This window comes from Cryptomeria japonica, chromosome 1 (genome assembly GCF_030272615.1).
Source record: "Cryptomeria japonica chromosome 1, Sugi_1.0, whole genome shotgun sequence".
NCBI classification, from domain to species: domain Eukaryota; kingdom Viridiplantae; phylum Streptophyta; class Pinopsida; order Cupressales; family Cupressaceae; genus Cryptomeria; species Cryptomeria japonica.
Genome location: NC_081405.1, coordinates 4,038,115 through 4,061,261, shown reverse-complemented (window position 1 = coordinate 4,061,261; position 23,147 = coordinate 4,038,115).

Here is a 23,147-nt window from a genome sequence, read left to right as displayed (position 1 = left end):
AGGCACCTGTACAGGGGGAGCCATAGGCAGAGCCACAGGGGGCTGAGGCGGAGGAGGATGAGCTGAGGGAGATCTGCCAGGGACAAGCAGATGAGATCTAGGACCTAGAGAGGGAGAGGGACAGACTCAGGAGGTGGCTCAGAGATACTGAGCGGGAGCGGAACCAGGCCATTCAGTGCTACACAGAGGCTGAGACAGCACTAAGGGCTGGGAGACAGGCGGTAGAGGACACAGGGGTTGGATATGCCTATGTCCTATGGGTAGGGGAGGAGATTTTCTACTGGTGAGATCTCTATTATGGTATAGTGCCAGCTGATCAGCGGGCGAGGAGCTTCCATAGACCATCGCAGATAGTGACAACTACGGGAGGGAGCCGAAGGAGACAGGCATCTAGTGGTGGGGTTATGGGTCCTCCACCACTACCAGATAGAGGGGACAGGAGGGATGATCCTAGGGCGGGCCCTTCAGGGGCTCAGATTCCATCGAGGCCAGGCAGCTCCGAGGGAGGGAGTTCATCATAGCCGTAGAGGGCTCCCTATGTATCAGTATTGTACCATATTGTATTATGATGCAGACACCTGCGGGTGATTGTAGCCATATGATTTTGACATCATTGTATCATGACACTTTTGATTTATATATATGAGATGTTTCATCTTTGCGGCAGCTATATGCATGTGTACTTATGTGATAAGATGTTTCATGATGTATGTTTTTATGTGATGCTTATGATATGGATGCAAATATGTACATGATGCAATGCCATATTTTTGTTCTTTTATGTTTTTAATATGTTATGCAAATACAAATATGAATGTATGGAATGCAAATGAATATGATAATGCAAATGTAAATTGTGCTAATAGGTGTTATGTGCAGGATGTGATGTAATTGTGATATCTATATGTATGTATGAAATGCTTATATGATGTAATGCAGGTGCAACTACATGAAATGTGAAATGTTTTTTTGGTGTGTCATTATACTCAGTCATGTGATAGCAGGCTATGCAGACTCGAGAAGGACTATGGAGGTCAATCAAGAAAGGGGGATGGAAGACAGAAGATATGAAAGTGAAAGAGCTTCTTGTGCGTTATCATCATTGAGCTTTATTATGGCAAGTAGGTTATGACAATCGAGGCATATGTTCGACCTAGAAAGTCATTGTACCTATTTGCATGAAGATAAGACAGTCACAAACAAGGAATAACCTAGTTCACACTAGACTCACAGTGTCCTCATATCCTTGGACAAGTCAAAGCATTACTAAGAGACAATCCACAGACAACAAAAACAAATAGGTGACGATACCCCATCCTCGCCTTTCTAGTCAAAGACATCCTAGAGATAGAATCTCTAGTCAGAGACATCCTGGAAAAAGCTAAAAGACATGTCACCAGAAAGATAAAATCAAAAGAAAACCAAGACTCGACACCAACATTCACTGTAGTCCTCAAGTTTAGTGTCTCTTGTCACTTGTATAAGTCTTATTTGATTGTGGTCACAATGTTTACTTTCACAGAAAGGATAGATAGCACTGAACCATATGTTGTCTGAGTCTGTTGAAAGATGTGATTTGTTGAAGCCCATTGTTGCTGTTGTGTCTCATCTGAAACTAACTGAATCCATGAAATTGATACTTTATTGCGGAGAAGATGGAACTTTATTGCGGATCTGTGATGCAAATGTTGCTTTATTGCGGATTGTGCGCGGATAGACTAAAGGAAGCTGGAAGAAACTATACTCCTCGAAACATGTGATGTTCTTAGTTCCACACCCATTACTAGACGTAGGATTTGCCTTAACCTCAGATAGGATCTGATTTATTATGGATGGAAAGGGAGGTGAAAAGGGAGGTTTATTATGAATGGCTAACCAATCTTGGGTAGATCAATAACAAGCCATGATGGGAATGGGTAAGTTTATTATGCACGAATAGGTTGTGAGTGTGTGCAAAGTGAAAGGATGAAAGTGAATCCTGAAGGAGGGAGGAGCAATGGCTCTACGCATGGTGCTGGTGACCCAGTTTTCACCATGGTACTTGCCCAGGGTGCCACTGAAGTGGTTTTCACCATTGGACGAAATTATTTCTCTTTACTTTTTTTTCTTTTTTTTGCGATTTTTTCAATGTTTTTTGTGTCACAAGGTGCCTGTTTGTCAGGTTTTCACCAAGTAACGATTTTTTTGTTTTATAATCTTTTTTGTATTTTTGAAATTTTTTGAATTTTTTTGTATTTTTGAAATTTTTGAATTTTTTTTGTATTTTTGAAATTTTTGAATTTTTTTTGTATTTTTGAATTAGGATATTCCAAAGAGCTATGTGTAGAACCTGCGAAGGTGCATGTTGTTGATAGGATCCTCCAAAGGTTCACCTTCTGTAGTTGAGAGTTGATATGCACCATATCCATATGCTGCTGTAATGATGTAAGGACCAAGCCAATTTGGTTTGAACTTGCCCTTCTTCTCTCTGTCTTGCTGATTTTTGGGGTTTTCTCTGAGAACCAAATCACCTACCTCAAATGTGCGAGGCTTGACCTTGTGATTATAGTTGTGACTCATTCGTTGTTGGTAAGCCTTGAGATGATTAAAAATAGTTTGTCTTCATTCATCTAATAGTTCAAGCTCTTGTAAGCAAGAGACCCTATAGTCTTCATCACTGATAATGTTTTGCAAAGAGACTCGTAAAGAGGGTAGCTCGATCTCAATAGGCAAGATGGCTTCAGCACCATAGACAAGTGAATAGGGTGTAGCTCCTATAGGTGTGCGGACACTTGTACGGTATGCCCAAAATGCAGGATTAAGTTGGATATGCCAATTACGGCCAGCGTTATCGACTGTCTTTTTTAGGATTTTAAGTATTGTCTTATTAGACGCCTCAGCTTGACCATTACCTTGAGGGTAATATGGTGTGGAGAAACGATGGGAAATATGGAAGCAATCACAAAGTTCACGAACATCCTGATTTTTGAAGGGACGCCCGTTATCAATGATAATGGAAACAGGAATACCGTATCAGCAAATGATATAGTTGAGGATGAACGTAGCAATCTGTTTTCCAGTGACTTGTGTAAGAGGCACGGCTTCAATCCATTTTGTGAAATACTTTGTGGCAGTGATAATGAATTTATGACCATTGGAAGAAGGAGGGTGAATCTTGCCTATGAGATCGAGTCCCCACTGACAAAAGGGCCAAGGAGATGCAATTGGTTGAAGTTCTTGCACAGGCGCATGGATGAGGTCTCCATGAATTTGACATTGCTTACATTTCTTGACAAAATGATATGAGTCTTTTTCCATATTGGACCAGTAATATCCAGTCCTGATGAGTTTCTTGGCTAAGGTAGGACCACTAGAATGTGGACCACATATCCCTTCATGTACTTCACGTAACGCAATCTGAGCTTCGTCGCTTTCTAAACATCTAAGAAGAGTGCCATCTAGACCTCGCCAGTATAGGATATCAGCTAAAATGACATATCGAGAGGATTGCCGAATGAAAGTGCGACGTTGGTTATTAGATAGATCAGGAGGTAGGGTATTGTCACGAAGGTATGTGAAGATGGAACCATATAACTAGGACTCAGGACCGACGACACACATCATCTTAGTAGGAGTGATTTCATATGAAGGAACCAAAAGGTTATCCACCAAGAACTCATAGCAGGTCTCATTTGGAGGTGGATCGATCAATGAAGCAATTGTAGCCATGGCATCTGCGGCTCGATTCTGCTCTCTTGGTATCTGCTCAAAGTCTATCTTTGTGAAATGTTATTTCAAGTCATCCACCATTTTTTTGTAAGGCATTAATTTTTCATCCTTTGTTTGGTAATCATCAATTGCTTGACGGATTACAAGTTGAGAGTCCCCAAAAACACGAAGTTCTTGGATCTTCCACTGAACTGCCATTCATAATCCAGTTGTTAATGCCTCATATTCCGCTATATTATTAGTGCAAGGAAATGATAAGCGGTATGATTTTGGTATAGAATCCCCTTGAGGAGTTATAAAGAGGATGCCAGCTCCTACCCCATGCTGTGTATATGAGCCATCAAAATACAGTTGCCATGGCTTCGCATGTGACATTGTTAGAATGGATTCATCTGGAAATTCTGAACTTAGAGGAACATCATCTATCATGGGAGCATCTGCTAATTGATCTGTGATGGCTTGTCCTTTTATTGCTTTTTTGTCCACATACTCGATGTCGAATTCACTTAGGATCATTACCCATTTGGCTAGTCGCCCAGTAAGCGTTAATTTATTGAGAAGGTATTTCAATGGATCGATTCTTGCAACCAACTTAGTCTTATGAGTGAGCATGTAATGTCATAATTTTTGTGAAGCAAAGACCACGGCAAGACATGCACGCTCAATTGGTGTGTAGTTTAGCTCATATCCCACCAAGGTGCGACTGATATATTATACTGCTTTTTCTTTGCCCTCAGCAATTTGTTGTGCTAAGAGTGCCCCCAGTGCTATTGGAGTAGCTAATATGTATAGTAACAGAGGCTGATCTGGAACTGGTAGCATCAAAACTGGCGGATTCAAAAGATAATCTTTGAGCGTCTGGAAAGCCTGTTGATAGTTATCATCCCATTTGAATTTGATGTTTTTATGTAGCAAATGTTGAAAAGGATTACACTTATCTGCAAGTTGCGCTATGAATCTTCGTATGGACTGGAGTCTCCCTTGTAAAGACTGAAGTTGACTGATATTTCTTGGTGGTTGCATCTCTAGGATGGCCTTGACTTTTGCTGGATCAGCTTTGATTCCTCTTTTTGATACAATGAATCCTAGGAGCTTCCCGGAGGTTACTCCAAAGACACATTTCTTGGGATTTAATCTTACTTTGTATTTTTCCAACCGATCAAAGATGACTGAAAGTATGTCCAAATGTGTATTTCTGTCTATTGATTTGCCCAAGAGGTCGTCGACATAATCTTCCACAGTTACGTGCATGAGATCGTGAAAGATAGTAGTCATGGCTCTTTGATATTTAGCGCCTGCATTTTTTAGCCCAAAGGGCATGACATTCCAGCGGAAGGTTCCCCAAGGACAAGTGAATGATGTTTTATGTTGCTCCTCAGACACGATCTTTATTTGATTATAACCAGAGAATCCATCCATCAGCGATAACATTTCATGACCTGTTGTAAGATCTACAATCAAATCTATGTTTGGTAGTGGGAAGTCATCCTTAGGACAAGCTTTGTTGATGTCTCTGAAATCTGTACATATTCTAATGTTGTGATCTGGTTTACTGACAGACACTAAGTTGGAGATCCATTCAGGATAATCAATTGGGCGTATGAATCCGACATCCAATAATTTTTCAAGTTCTGCTTTGACTAGTAATGCCACTTGTGGATGCATCTTTCTTAATTTCTATTTCACTGGTTTTGCCCCCGGTTTAACTATCAAATGATGCATTACTAAATCTGGATCCAATCCAGGCATATCAGCGTATGACCATGCAAAGTTGATTTGTCATTTTTTGAAGAAATTTATGAATTTTGACTTTTCTGACTCCGTCAATGATTGAGCCAGAAATATGTTGTGTGGAACCTCTTCTGTACCAATGTTTGTTTTGATAGTCTCCTCTACCAACATGGATGACTTTTCCTCATATGATGTTGGGAGAATGTCGAGCCTTCCATCTTCGGGTGCCTCAGAGAGGTTTTCACCCTCAGATACGTCCTTTCTTTTTACCTTTTTGGGGTCAGACAGTGCCACAGTGTGGTTTTCACCATAAGACCCTTGGTTTGTTCTTATTTTCACATTTTTGCGACTGGAAGGTCCGACACCCTCCCCAAAATATGCCACGCTATTGAGTTCTATAGTGTATCCCACTTTATGGTCCCCAGGGGGAAGATCATCTTGTATGCCAAGATAGTCAATAAAAGCTTCATCATTTTGGAATGTGTCAAACTGTGCAGGTCCTTCATGATCCCAGTCAATGAGTTGGTGGTGAACGAGGGGAAGGCCTTTAATGTCTTCGAAGTTAGTGGGGCTAAGAGTGAAGATGCAGTTATATTCGGGTATGTCAAGGTAATTATCGAGGTCATCAATGGCACTCTCCTCATCAGTCTCGATCATGAGCGAATCCAAATTATCATCACTAGTAGCGCATTCTGGGACAGGCGTTCTCATCCTATGTGATTTCGACCTAGAACCTTGAGACAAGGACTGTGTGGAATCCTCATTGGTTGTTTCTTGACCAACTTTGAATCTTTTATAAAATTCCTCTTCTTCTGTGGGTTCATCTGGCTCTCTGAATGTCTCGGTGAGCTCGTAGTCAATGGAGGATTTGTCTGAACCCCATTCCCATTCGTTGGAGTCTGTGGAATAGCGATCCTCTTGTTGAATTTTGGCAGCTTTGATTTGTAAGGCTTCTTCTGTCCTTTGAGTGTGGACCTTGGAAGCCAGGAAACCAAGTCCCTTCGAGCGTTCCTTTTTGAATGTCAATTCAGGTTGTAAAGGTTCAATGATGCCTTCCTTTCGTAACCCAAGAGGGCTTTTTCCATCATACCCGAATTTTTGTAGAATCTTGAAGCCTTTGCCATATTTCTCACATGGTAGACTGATGTGATCTTGTGTATCATCTTCAATGTCTTTGTAAAGCATTTTGTATAAGTCTTCCTCTTCCAATTCGCCCCATCTTTGAAAGGTACTAGGGTCCCATTTGAGTACAATGATGGATACTTGCTTGTTAGGATGTGGTCTTCCATATTCTTTTGGGGAACTCATGACTTGCCGTAAGTACATGGTCTGATTTAAAGTGTATTCCCCCATGCCCTTGTCCTGAAATTTGCCTTTAAGCTCACCTTGTTTTGATATCGAAGGTTTTAATGAATCAGGATCAATGTATGCCGAAGAAGGAACAGCTTCGCGATTACTGGGAATGATGGTCTCAGTTTTTGATCTCAGGTTATTGCAATATATGAACGGATTAGGATCACCATTAACTGTTACCTCCGCTCCATTGTGAGAAAACTTAATGCATTGGTGATATGTAGATGGAACTGCCCTCATTTCATGAATCCAAGGATGCCCTAGCAATATGTTGTAAGTGAGATCTAGATCGAGGACTTGACAAACCACATCCTTTGTAACTGGCCCAACTCTGAGAGGTAAAGTGGGTATGCCCTTGGATGAACGCTCTTCATCGTCATATGCCTTGATGGTGATTTTGTTTGTAGAATTCACAGCTTTGTCAGAATATCCCAATTGTTTAATTGTGCTCAATGTACAAATGATTAGACCAGCTCCTCCATTTATCAGGACTCGTTTTATTCGATGTTTGTGTATGAAGGCTTCAATGTGTAATGGTGCATTATGTGGTTGGATCACGGAGGCGTCGTCGGCTTCTGTGAATGTAAGGGAATGCAGAATGGAAAGGTATCCCACCATGGCTTGAAACTGGTCCACATTCAGATCAATAGGAATGGCGGTGTCTCTCAAGATTTTGTCAAGAATAGATTTATGTGCGGGGGATATGCATAAGAGCTCAAGGATGGAGATGAGCGCGGGTGTCTTCCCTAACTGTTCTACAAGGTCGTACTTAGGCTTGGTTGATGAAGAAGGGGTGTTTTTGGCTGGAGCACCTTGCAAGTGAATTTACCTCGACGATTTGTAACATTACATTCAGAGGTTGGTTCGGAAGAAGATCCAACACCTTTTAGGACAATCTTGGGTCTCCGAGTAGAATTCTCAGGGTTTTTGTCCTTAATGATAATGGTAGAGACGTAATTGTCCATCGAAATGTGATGGATAGTTGAATCATAGTTATAGGTTGCTCTGGTATAATTGGTTTGGTCATTTGTGGCTTTAGCTTTTCCCTTGTCATGCTTTGGGAATGGTTCCTTAAACATTTCATGTTCTTGATTGGATGAGTGTCCCTCAATCTCAATGTCTCCCATATCAATGAGATCTTGTACGATGTTCTTCAGTCGATGACAATTTCATGTCTTATGTCCCTTACTTTTATAAAATTCACAATATTCATCGTCATTCCACCAATTTGGTTTGACCTTTGGCTCATATGGAGGAAAATCTGGAATTGTGATTACCTTGTTTGCCACTAGCTTTTTGAAACCTGACTCAAGTGGTTCTCCCAATGGGGTGTACTTCCTTCATGATCTGGAAGTTGTTTGAGTATTCACTTGGTTGTTGGTAGAGCTTGATCCCGAAAAAATGAATTTGGGTCGCACTGTGTTGGCATCAACAACACCATCATTGACTGTGTTTTTATTTTTATTCCAAAATCTTGGCTTATCCTTTCCTTTAAAGTCATCTTTGTTTTCATTGAATATCTTAATGACTCCTTGTTCAATTAGGACCTTCTCTGTTGCTAAGCCTTTTTCAATGATGTCCTTGAAGGTGGACAAACAAGCCTTCCTTAGATCATAGCCAATGTCTTTGTTAACATTTTGGGTGAACATCTCTACCATTTGTTTTTGTGGAATTTCACAAGAGCATCTGCTAGCTAGATTCCTCCATCTTTGTAAAAATGATGAAAAAGACTCTCCATCTTTTTGCTTGGTGTTGCACAAAGTAGTGACTGATATGTTTGTCTCTATGTTGTAGGAGAAATGTTGAATAAATGCTTCTACTAAGTCACCCCATGACTTAATTCCAGGTGGAAGTTGGGAGAACCATTCCATAGCTTGATCACCTAGGCTTTGTGGGAATAATCTCATCAAATAAGTCTCTTCTGCTGCTACCTCAATGCAAGCTATAAAAAAATGTCTTATGTGTGCCTTAGGATCCCCTTTGCCTCTGTACTTATCAAATTTAGGCGTCACAAAGTGTGTAGGAAAAGGAGGTATTGAAATGCTCTTGTCAAATGGATAAGGACATATGTCTCTCATTGTGTATGTTGGCTTTGGTGTATTTATGTCCTCCATTTTCTTTTGCAAGTCCCTGATTTGTTGCTCCAAATTGCTTTTAGGTGGAGATCGGCTCCTTGGACCATATCCCATGCTTGAGGCACCAATTGGAGGAGGAGCATGTTGCATATATGGATGATATTGATCATACACATGTTCATATGGAGGAGGTTTATAGTGATGCTGCATATATGGACCACTTGGTATAGATTCATGTTGAGGAACACCATATTTATTTTGTCCATGTATACCATACTCTACAGGCATGTCATGTTCTAATGTGTTGCCCCCAAATTTGACACGGGGTTTCCTTGTGTCCAAATTTTGAGCATGTCTTTGAATATCCAATTGCTTTAGTGGTTGGTTTGGAGCATTGATATGTGATTGAGCATATTTCTCTGCATAAGACTTCCATAGTGGTCTGTGAAGGTGAGTATCATATGCTTGACCATGTGTATGTGGGACCTCTAGTTTTTGAAACAAAGATGATGGTGATTCAGGTACAAGATGTGGTCTTCTATTGCCTCCACTATTAGGCCTCCTTTGATCCATGTTGGAGTGAGGTTGTTGCAAAGGTCTATGTTCCATTATTTGAGACATGTCGAAATCATGAGGGATCTTGGCTCCACTTTGTGCCATCATTTGTAAGAAGTATTGTCTATCCCTCCTCATTATTTCCTCAATCAATCGATTGAAGCGGGGGTCCATAATGGATTCTTCCACATCTGCTGAATGTATGGAAAAGTTGTCCATATTGTCATTGTGTGTATCATTGTTGTTTGTAGTGTCCATGTTCTCAACATTTGGAATGTTTCTATAGGCATCCATGTCAGGTAATGTGTTACGATCAGTATTGAAAAAGACATCATTGTCATACTCATAGACACTCATGTTTGCGAACTCTTGAGCCTCTTTAGTTTCTCTCCTAGATTTTTGAAGATGGGTTTCAACCATGAACTAGGTATTGATCAAGATGTGTGAGACTAGATGAAAATGGAAAAAGTATGGAAGACCAAGAGTTGGATGAAATGTAAATGAATCTGAAGTGTACTTGCAATGTCCAAAGTGTAAGACCAAGTATGTATGTAGTAGAGTATGTGTGACTTCCAAAGAGAGGATAGTTTCTCTTGATGAGGTAAGTTGACCTTGACTCTAAGTAAAACTAAATGAGACCCAAAGGTGATATACCTTGATGAGGGACCACTTAGCAAAGTGTTGTTGTATGTAGTGTGTTGACAAAGTATGATGAAGACAAGCAAGTGACCTTTTGACTCAAATTTAGACAAATGTGAATGTAATGTAAGGTGTAGAGCAATGATGGACTTTGTGAGACCCAAAGACAGGCTGAATGCTAAATGAAACCCTGGAGAAATAACCTAGAAAGCTCAAAAATTCTGAAACTGACTGTGTTTGTTTGCTGGAATGTAAAAAAAAATTCAATTCTGAACACAGACGTGCCTGTATACTGCATAGACGCGATTTCCTAACACAGACGTGGTTCTGTTTAACATAGACGCGTTTCTAAGATTTTTGTTAAGTGCACTGTTGATTCTGGAAACACAAACACGTTTCTGCCCTTCACAGATGCGGTTATACAACATAGACGCTATTATGCCAGACACAAACGCATTTCTGCAAAATTTGTGCAATTTTTTCCAATCTGTGAAGTCATTTTTGTTGTGACCAAATCTGACTGGTTGACTGTTTTTCGTTACAAGAGGACACAATGTTGATGAGGACTCAATGTTTGCAAGTGTCTAGACTCAAAATGACTCCAAAAAGAAGTGTGTTGTTTGATGTAAAAATGTTTTGCATACACTTGAAGACACAAAAGACACAATGTTTTGTTGTTTGGTCTTGAATGTTTTGAATGTTTAAAATAAGTCAAGCACAATTCTTATGGCTGGCCAAGACAATAGTTGTTGATCCCACATGGGGTTTTACCCCCGAGGCTATGCTATTCAGAGCAGATATTTAGATGCTTGACCTCACTAGCTCCACCCTCGGCACTCACTTCTCGAGTCAACCAAGCATCAGTCCCCACGAAAACTCCTCGTGGCGAACTTTGTATCTCTACTAAGAACCGTATGTGTGTGGGCCGCTACCAGAGGTCCGACCTCCTACCCCAACAAGAAGAAGGATTTGGGCTTCTAAAACAAAAAGGTGCTAGTAAGGGCATCTGCTCATGTGGCCATACATGCGGCACTTTCAGCTCTGTAAATACAGAAGGCTCCCAGTCGGTAGGGGTTACGCCCTACAACTAATCAAATAAATTTGATCAAACAGGTTTATGGGGAGACATAGTGTCAGTATGAACTAATCAGCACATGTTATTCATAGTTTTCACCATGAATACGGTTATTTATAGTGGTTTGGAAGAAGATGGCTTTTCTTTTGCTACCACTTGGGTCGTTCTCTTCTCACTAGTAGTCCTAATGACCACACAGGAAGACAGGCCCTCTAAAGATTAAACAAAAAGAGCCTATTGCTCAAGACACAAAAGACAATGATTCAATTTTAGTGCACCAATTGAAGTGTTTGCTAGTCTATTGAAAACAAAGCACACAATAAAAATTCAAAAACCCTTGCCAAGGACCTGCAACAAAGAGTTGTTAGTAGTTTGGATTGTTTCAAATAATCACCCCTTCTTGCAAGCACACAAGTTAGGTAAATTTTAAATCCAAAAGACTCTGTGAAAATAGGGGCCTTCAACCAAATGATTTTTTGCTTTCAAGACAAGCTGCACCAATTTCGTTAGCTAGATCTGAAAATGTTAGCTCAAAATAAACCGGATCTGAAACATTAAATTAAAGACCCAAAAACTAAATCAATAAACTCCAAAAACAAAATCAATGCACACAGACATGGTTACCTCCAACACAGATGCGACTCTTTGATGCAGACGCACTTCTGTGAGACACAGACGTGGTTCCAGAATCCAGACGCGACTTCTAGACGTAGACGCGTCTAAAAACACCGCAGACGTGATTGAGGAACACAGACGCGGTTTTTGGAATTTGCAAAATAAAATACTGTCGAAGACATAGACGCAATTCCAGATGTCACAGATGCGGCAGAAAATCAAAAACGCGATCCAATAGTACGCAGACGCGAAAATATCAAAATGTTGTCAAAAATGTCAGATCTGAAACTTCAAAACACAAAATCTGCAACAAGGATGTTATATGCAAAAGGGACAAGAGTCCCACCAGGCATGCCAAAATGTATATGGTGAAAATGGATAACAATAATTACAATATTGAAATACTAAATGAATTCAACCACAAAACCCTAGCCTAACAGCAACAAGGATCCACCATAACATATGAAGATTACCTAAGACAATGCAAATCAAATGAAATCACAAAGATTATACCATCACAATGTCCCATAGGGTTTTGATCTCCATTGATCTTGCTTGATATATTTGCTCTCAGATTTTATGTGCACAAGAGCTCAACAAAGAACGGAATGTGGTTGCAAGTAGGATCGCCTATGTTCAAAAGCGTAGTGTAGTCGAATGCATAATTGAGTTAGGGTTAGATAATGAAGGAAGCATCTCCTTATATAGAAGACACTATATGAAATGGAGGGATAAGATTGAGAGGTGTAAAAGGAGGTCGGCTATGATTAGAGGGTAGGTAAAAGAAATAATAAAATAATGAAAGGGGTAGGTAGTGTATGAATTAAGAGATGAATGACATGTGTCATGGGTAGAAAAGGTTAATGAATTAATTAAATAAATAAAGATTTATTTAATTAATAGAGGAAGTGGGATCAATTAAATAAATAAGATATTTATTTAATTTAGGAAAAAAGATAATTTAAATAAATAAATGTATTTATTTAAATGAGAAATAAGGCTAGAAGAGGATAAATGAATTAATTAAATAAATAAAGATTTATTTAATTAATAGAAGAATTAGGCTTAGATAATTAAATAAATAAATTAGACATGACAATTTTAGGTGTCTACAGCACCAATCAACTATAGATGCAAAAGTTGTGAATAATGATTGGTGATGCAAGGTGATAAATGGCAGGACCAATCATTGAATGGAAAGATGGAATGATGGACAACAAATTATCCATTGTGGTGGTTACCCCCTTCATCCAACCCAAAGTTGCCCGTGGTTCTCCTTCTCAATCCTATTGTGGTTAACCATGCCCATCCACATTAGCCACCGCCTAAGCTTTAGCAGCTCCTAGATAGAGGTGCACTTTATTTGAGCTTTGAGACCTCTGTGACTTATAAATTTGTATTAGATATTATAAAATATATATTATATTGTATTATACTATATTATTTATTATATTTATATTTATATTATACACTATATTATATAAAATATAAATAATTTTTTATAATATATATTATGTTATTTATTTTTCATATTTTATATCGTATAATTTGTATTATAATATTATACAATATAATAATAATTATATAATTATGTTATATTTAACTTATTAATTTATACTAAATATTGTTTAAATATTTTAAATCATGTAATAATTTATACATTAAATAAATATTATTTATTATATAATTATATTATATGTAATATATTAATCAATAATACTCCTCTCCCCTCTCCCCATTCTTCTTCTTTTTAGTTACATTGGGTTTGCAACTAGCCATTATTCTACTCTTTAAGCTCTCTATCATCCTAATGATGAATCACATAATGTGATTCAAAATATTGATGCAAAAAATACTAACACAATCTAATCTAGAAACAACAACAAGTATTACAAATTTACTTAATATTACATAATAATTTATAGATTAATTTAATATTATTTTGTAATCAGAGAGATAATCTTTATTTTAATTAAAGTGGTCAAATTATGTGGAAGCAAATTGTTTGGTAGAATTGTTGGCATGATTGGCATAACTGATGCAAATGATTGTAGGTGAAGAATGATGACTGAACCGGTAAAGGACTGTTTGTGATGACATTGTGATGAAGAGATTGAGATTGCATGATTGGATGACTTTGATTGGTTATTTGTCTTGTCATTGATGGCAACTGATGTTTACTATGTTGTATTTTGTAATCTAAATCTTTTTGGTCTACTGGAAATGCCTTAACGGTATTGAAGACAGTGAACTAGGAATTAGGACCTTAACTGGTAAACGAGGAAATGTTTTGATTAGATCTGGCGATTGATGATGATTGAAGTGTTGCGGTTTGGAATGTGGGTTTGTATCATTGAAATATGTATCTGGCCAGAACTGCATCATGTTTTGGTTATCAGAAATCATGTTTTTTATTTATGTTGTATTTTCGCTAGGGTTTAAGGACCGGTAAAGAATTCTCTTAAGATCGGTAATGATTTTTGGTTTGGCGATGATCTACATCAAGTTCAAATGTTGGTGATGGCGTGGCATAAACCGCATGAAGTGTTTGAAAGATGTTTTGGCACATTTGAAGAGTGAATTTCTTGGGAATATGCAAAGCACTTAGCGAGGTGTTCTAAGGGTTTGAATTTGTATCAGATCAAGATGTGGTGATCATTCAACTGTTATAATTGATTGTTATGATCCATTTGATGATATGTAATGAGTTGTAAAGATCTGTGATGATCTATGTTGTAATTGTTAGGGTTTTATAACCGACTATGTTGTAAAGGTTATTTATGTCGGTACAGTTGATGTTTGTTGTGTCGGTGGTTTTGAGAAGAGTGTGAAGCCAAACTAGAGTATGAGATTTGCGAGAGTGTAGCAGATTTGAAGCAAGAATTGGATCTGATCAAGCAAGCAGTTAAGTGCTATACCCAGTTCATTCACTGTTGTTCTCTAACAATTACAACAGCAAAATCCCTTAACCAGGTAGGTCCTAACAAGCCTTTCATTGTAAATCCCTTAACCGAGTAGCTCAACATCTGAGTGTTAAATCCTCTTGTGAGGTTGATCCTAACAGGTCAAAGCTCCTAACAAGGCTCATCATCTAAATCTCTTAACCAGGTGACTCCTAACAGGGTCTTCTCCTAACAGGGCATCTTTGTAAGCTACTAATCGGGCTAGGCTCCTAACATGGCACATTCTGCAAGAGTGCACAATTTTTGTGGGTACCAATTCCCACCATGGTTTTTCCCTATTTGGGTTTTCACGTGAAAAACATGGTGTTCATATGGTGAATGTTTTTATGTGTTGTTATGTTTTACTTTCAATTTATGCATGTTGATGAACACTTAATGAGCAGTTCTGATAAACCGGTTTAACAGTTGGTTATCAATGATTACCAGTAATGGTAAAGAGTTTATTACTGGTTTATGATTGATTTGGTGAAGTTTTGCAAGTTCGAGTTTTAAGTTTGAAATTGTTGTTAATACTGATTCACCCCCCCCCCCCCAGTATTAACCGGATCCTCTAAGATTAACAAGAATTCCCTAAAGATGTGTTGTCAAACTTTACGTGATCGTAGAACATGCATAGAATGGATTTGTTGAAAAGTCCCTATAAACTTTCAAACATTTGAAATCATGTTTAAAGTCAAACTCAAAAAACTTTGCCCATCTTCTCCTTAATGATGCCTAAATAGGAGCTCTATAATAGGGTATGACATCTACCATAGCATCATAAAAGAGGATTTTGTTAAATATTATAGATGTGATTTTAACTATCAATCTCTCTTCTCTTAATATCTCTTTCCCTTTAATTCTATTATCTCCCTCCCACTCTACCTCTTAATATATCTTTCCCTTTAAAATCTATTATCTCCCTCCCCCTCTACCTCTTAATCTCTCTATCTCTTTGCATTTGTCTATATCTCTTTTTAAGGTCCTCTCTTTGTTCTTTATATCTCACTCTATTTTTCCCCCCTCTCTTGCAAACATAACATGGACTTGTTTGGTAATGAACTAACTCTCTCTCTCTCTCTCTCTCCTCTCTCTCTCTCTCTCTCTCTCTCTCTCTCTCTCCTCTCTCTCTCTCTCTCTCTCTCTCTCTCTCTCTAACATAATATGAACTTGTTGTCAATGGACTCTGATCATCTTCATCATCTAGAAGTTTTGTTTCAATCGTTTCTTAATATCTATAAGAGGATGCATATAGTTGATTTCAAACTATCTCTTCTCTATTGAGACTTTTTGTTGCACAAACATCATTTACTAAATGACCTGTCAATTGACTTCATCTATGCAAGAAATAGACCAATCTATTCTTAATTGACCTTCCATGCCTCTTCAAAATACCCATTACACAACAAACTCTAATTGCGAATAAATAGTAATGTGAAAAAGAAAAAGGAAAAAAAACAATATACTATATTATTTATTATATTTATATTTATATTATACATATACTATATAAAATATGAATAATAAAATAACATTATATATATTAATAATTCCCCATGAATGTTGTCATTATTCTGATGAAAGGTTAACTTAGAAGCAACTAGAATTCCCAACTATTGTTCCCTACCATCCGAGGGATATAGGCACCAATCAACTATAAGATGCAAAAGTTCTGAATAATGATTGGTGATGCAAGGTGATAAATGGCAGGACCAATCATTGAATGGAAAGATGGAATGATGGACAACAAATTATCCATTGTGGTGGTTACCCCCTTCATCCAATCCAAAGTTGCCCATGGTTCTCCTTCTCAATCCTATTTATGGGTAACCATGCCCATCCACATTAGCCACCGTCTAAGCTTTAGCAGCTCCTAGATAGAGGTGCACTTTATTTGAGCTTTGAGACCTCTGTGACTTATAAATTTGTATTAGATATTATAAAAATATATATATATTATATTATACTATATTATTTATTATATTTATATTTATATTATACACTGTATTATATAAAATATAAATAATTTTTTATAATATATTATGTTATTTATTTTTCATATTTTATATTATAATATTATACAATATAATAATAATTATATAATTATGTTATATTTAACTTATTAATTGTATACTAAATATTGTTTAAATATTTTAAATTGTGTAATAATTTATACATTAAATAATATTATTTATTATATAATTATATTATATGTAATATATTAATCAATAATACTCCCCTCCCCTCTCCCCTATTCCTCTTCTTTTTAGTTACATTGGGTTTGCAACTAACTATTATTCTACTCTTTAAGCTCTCTATCATCCTAATGAATGAATCACATAATGTGATTCAAAACATTGATGCAAAAAATACTAACACAATCTAATCTAGAAACAACAACAAGTATTACAAATTTACTTAATATTACATAATAATTTATAGATTAATTTAATATTATTTTGTAATCAAAGAAATAATCTTTATTTTAATTAAAGTGGTCAAATTATGTGGGAGAAAATTGTTTGGTAGAATTGTTGAGCATGATTGGCATAACTGATGCAGGTAAATGTAGGTGAAGAATGATGACTGAACTGGTAAAGGACTGTTTGTGATGACATTGTGATGAAGAGATTGAGATTGCATGATTGGATGACTTTGATCAATTATTTGTCTTGTCATTAATGGCAACTGATGTTTACTATGTTGTATTTTGTCATCTAAGTCTTTTTGGTCTACCGGAAATGCCTTCTCGGTATTGAAGACAGTGAACTGGGAATTAGAACCTTAACTGATAAATGAGGAAATGTTTTGATTAGATCTGGTGATTGGTGATGATTGAAGTGTTGCGGTTTGGAATGTGGATTTGGTATCATTGTAATATGTATCTAGCCAGAACAGTATCATGTTTTGGTTATCGAAAATCATGTTTATGATTTATGTTGTATTTTTCTTGGGTTTAAGAAGGGTTTAAGGACCGGTAAAGAATTCTCTTAATCGGTAATGATTTCTGGTTTGGCAGTGATCTACATCAAGTTCAAATGTTGGTGATGGCGTGGAATAAACCATGTGAAAGTGTTTGAAAGATGTTTTGGCGCATTTGAAGGAGCGAATTTCTTGGGAATATGTAAAGTGCTTAGCGAAGTGTTCTAAGGGTTTGAATTTGTATCAGATCAAGATGCGGTGATCATTCAACGATTATAATTGATTGTTATGATCCATTTGATGATCTGTAATGAGTTGTAAAGATTTGTGATGATCTATGTTGTAAGTCTTAGGGTTTTTGTAACTGACTACATTGTAAAGGTTATTTATGTCAGTACAGTTGATGTTTGTTGTGTCGGTGGTTTTGAGAAGAGTGTGAAGCCGAACCCAAAGTATGAGATCTGGCAAGAGTGTAGCAAATTTGGAGCAAGAATTGGATCTGATCAAGCAAGCAGTTGAGTGTTATACCCGGATCATTCACTGTTGTTCTCTCACAATTATAGCAGCAAAATCCCTTAACTGGGTAGGTCCTAACAGGCCTTCATTGTAAATCCCTTAACTGGGTAGGTCCTAACAGGCCTTTCATTGTAAATCCCTTAACTGGGTAGCTCAACATCTGAGTGTTAAATCCTCTTGCGAGGTTGATCCTAACAAGTCAAAGCTCCTAACAAGGCTCGTCATCTAAATCTCTTAACTGGGTGACTCTTAACAAGGTCTACTCCTAACAAGGCATCTTTGTAAACTTCTAATCAGGCCAGGCTCCTAACATGGGGCATTCTGAAATGAGTGCACAATTTTTGTGTGGGTACCAATTCCCACCGTCGTTTTTCCCTATTTGGGTTTCCACGTGAAAAACATGGTGCTCATATGGTGATTTGTTTTATGTGTTGTTATGTTCTACTTTCAGTTTATGCATGTTGATGAACACTTAATGAGCAGTTCTGATAAACCAGTTTAACAGTTGGTTATCAGTGATTATCGATAATGGTAGAGAGTTTATTACTGGTTTATGATTGATTTGGTGAAGTTTTACAAGTTCAAGTTTTAAGTTTGAAATTGTTGTTAATACTGATTCACCCCCCCCTAGTATTAACCGGATCCTCTAAGATTAACAAGAATTCCCTAAAGATGTGTTGTCAAACTTTACATGATTGTAGAACATGCATAGAATGGATTTGTTGAAAAGTCCCTAGAATCTTTCAAACATTTGCAATCGTGTTTAAAAGTCCAAACTCAAAAAACTTTGCCCATCTTCTCCTTAATGATGCCTAGATAGGAGCTCTATAATAGTGCATGACATCTACCATAACATCATAAAAGAGGATTTTGATAAATATTATAGATGTGATTTTAACTATCAGTCTCTCTTCTCTTAATATCTCTTTCCCTTTATTTCTATTATCTCCCCCCCCCCCCCCACTCTACCTCTTAATATATCTTTCCCTTTAAAATCTATTATCTCCCTCCCCCTCTACCTCTTAATCTCTCTATCTCTTTGCATTTGTCTATATCTCTTTCGTAGGTCCTCTCTTGTTCTTTATATCACTCTATTTTTTCCCCCTCTCTTGCAAACATAACATGAACTCTCTCTCTCTCTCTCTCTCTCTCTCTCTCTCTCTCTCTCTCTCTCTCTCTCTCTCTCTCTCTCTCTCTCTCTCTCACACACACACACACACACACACAATATGAACTTGCTGTCAATGGAGGTCTGATTATCTTCATCATCTAGAGGTTTTGTTTCAATCGTTTCTTAATCTCTATAAGAGGATGCATAGTTGATTTCAAACTATCTCTTCTCTATTGAGACTTTTGTTGCACAAACATCATTTACTAAATGAACTATCAATTGACTTCATGTATGCAAGAAATAGACCAATCTATTCTTAATTGACCTTCCACACCTCTTCGAAATACCCATTACACAACAAAATGTAATTGCGAATAAAATAATGTGAAAAAAAAAAAAGGAAAAAAAACTTTCCAATATAAGTAGAAATTAGTGTGACTTTTTCTTACCAAAGAGTCACGGCACTTGGTGCCTTTACCGTCACGGCCACTTCTTGCATGGTGCATGTCCATTTTGACATGTATAAAAGTAATGATAAGCTTATACCTAGTCAATATTTGAGCTTTCATGGGGCACAACAATAGTGACACGATGTGACCCCCTTCTCCCCCAATCCACGTTTGCGTCAATATCACGCTCTCAAATACTTTTTCACTCTTCCATAAAACAAAGAAAAACATCCTTTCACTCTGACACAACGCATATTTTACATGCCTCACCGGCATGCCACAAAATGTACTATAAAGTATTTTAATCTAAAAAGTATTTTGATCTTACATCTCTTTAGAATTTCTTTTCATCCTAACAATGAGTCAAAGATTTTGATCTTACATCTTTTTAGAATTTCTTTTCATCGTGATAATGAGTCAAGGATTTTGATCTTACATCTCTTTAGAACTCGATTTCATTGCAGGTTTTTGATCTCATATCGCTTTAGAACTCTCTTTCATTTTTATGATGAGTCATGGAATGTGGTTTGAAATGTTGATAAAAAAATTCATACTCAATTTAATTCTAAAATAACATTTGAATTTTTGCAGAATTATGAAAATCTTATAACATTGATTGAAAATAATTGTCTTCGTTAAATATAATATAATATTTTTCCTAAAGTTATTTGGGTTTAATATTAGATCAATATGACTATTTATTTGTGTTTATGGAATATTTAATAATATGTTTATAATATTTTGATGAATGTGTTAAATAAAAGTGGCTTTTAATAATCTTTATATCAGGAATTATAGTTATTTTAAAATGATAGGTATGCTACTTTTTTATGTCATATTCATATAAACTGCATATATCTTGAGTATAACATAATTAAATGTTACAAAAAGATAGATGCCATTATTGTGGGTCAAGTAAAGTAGACCATTTTTCACTTTTAACAAAGTGTTACATTTTAGCATAAAAAGTTTGCTTTCTATTTTTATCATTACACTATGCTACTACTTGAGCATGTACAAATAAATCTCCATGTATAACTAAATCCTATCTAACATATGGAAATTCCCTTCAACAAAATCTTTTTGCATTAGATTAATTTTTCTATTCTAAAAATAATGTGGGCCAAAGACAAATCTATGCATATGGAACACTAAAGATTGAAACCTTCATTTTAAGCTCCAAATTAACATGAGATTATACTTTCAAAAATATTTGATTATTTTTTATCTAATGATAACATTTGAATTTTTTTAACTTAATGAATAAATTTCATGCCTCCAAATCTCTATTTGAATTATTCAATGATAACAAAGCGAAGATGATATCAAGACGATACCCTACTTACCACATTTTCATCTAGTGTAGAACATGAAACATTATTAAGAGGTACTTCCATGCCGCATTACATTTAGTAAATGTCATTCCTCTACTCCCTCAGAGATATATAAATCTTTAATAAATATTTAAATCAAGTGAAAAGTATATCTAAAGAGTCCATAGAAATGTATATTGACTCTAGTCTTCACAAAGACATATTCATTCTAATTATGCATAGCAAAAAAATAGTGACATTGTGAAGATTAAAAGAGCAAAGAAGTGAAAACAAAACAACAGAAAAGAAAACACACAACACATGGTTTAACGTGGTTCACCACTAAGTGGATTACGTCCACCAAAAATGTAGGGAGAATTCTTATTAACCAATATCCAATAATACAATCATACATGACTACACTCAGTCATTTATAGAGACATCTCAGATATGAAATGAAGAGTCTTCTTGGGAAGACAAACAACCATGTGACTGTTGGAGCTTCATATACCCAACAATCTCCCCGTGAAGTCCAACCGGCACAGCGTGTAACATTCCTTGCATCTCCATTCCAAAGCTCATACTACAATCAGTTGGCAAGACTTTAATTTTGCGAAGTCTTTTTCACGAACACTGCGGATTAATCTTCTCCAAATTAAATCAGAGTTATAAACATCTTCTCCTACTAATCTTCCAGGCACAAATTGGCCCTATATTCCATAACCAGGAACACTAGATACGACGAGTTCAAAATATATTCTTCCATTACAGTCAACAGCACCAATGCTCCCCTTCTCTGCAACCGAAACTTCTTCAATATGACCAGCAACGATTGTTGCCAAAGCAACTTCTCCTTTGAGGACCATCACAACCGTAGCATTTTCGAGAGCCAAATCTTGGCAATGTCTACACCAAAGCCCAATCGATTCTCCAAAAATATTAGCCTCGTCCATATACACCACAATTACACCCAATTCCTAGGTTTGAAGGCGTTGGGAGGAGGAGCATGCAATCAATGCATTCCACTATGCCTCTACTATTGCAATATGCAACAATAAATTAAGTCACTTTTGCAATCTGCTTGTTCTTCTTCAGGGGTCATCCTCATTCGCTAGATTCGAGACTACATCCTCCTCACCCTGGGAGGCATCCTCCTCACCCTGGGAGGCATCCTCCTCATCTTGGAACGGAAACAAACCAGTCCTCTTCTTCAAACAACGAATACAACAAACCCTCTTCTTCTTCAGCCGTAGTCTCCTCCTTTTTTCCAATCATCCCACCAATGATGTTTGGTTTCATCCTCCACTTGGACATCACTCTCTACCAAGTCTAGACTGTCAAAAAAAAATTTTGATGACTAATTCGGCTTCATCATCTGATTCCGGCCTCATCATCTAAAACTTCAGTTTGTTTATTGATAACATAAAAGCACCCATCTCCGAGATCAAACACAAAGTAAGGGCACCCATATCCAGGATCAACTATCCAATCGGATCCCAGCTTTGCTCAACATTTCACCATAGCTCTGATACCAATTGTGAAGATTAAAAGAGCAGAGAAGCAAAAACAAAACAACAAAAAAGAAAACACACAACACAAGATTTAACGTGGTTCACCACTAAGTGGCTACGTCCACCAGAAACGCAGGGAGAATTCTTATTAACCAGTATCCAATACTACAATCATACATGACTACACTCAGTCATTTATAGAGACATCTCATATATGAATGAAGAGTCTTCTGGGGAAGACAAACGACCATGTGACTGTTGGGCTTCATATACCCAACAGACATAAATTCAACTAATAATTTTGATTAAAGAAAATGTTTAATACTTTTTCATATATAATTATAATTCATTTGTGTACACTTACTTCTAAATCAAATAAAAAATCAACACATATAAAACAATGAATTAAAGATAAAGAAAAAAAAAAAAAATCATCTCATTTCACTCCAAATTATATAATTTTTAGAGTCTAACCAACAAATAAAAGAATTCATTTTATCCTATCATGTAACACCATTTAATCATAAATAGGCATTTTGCATAGGGTAAATTCATTAGCCACAAAAGGTGTAACAATTTTGAGGGAGGTTGTCAATTTAGACAAATCATCCAGTATGAGCTAAATGAAGGTA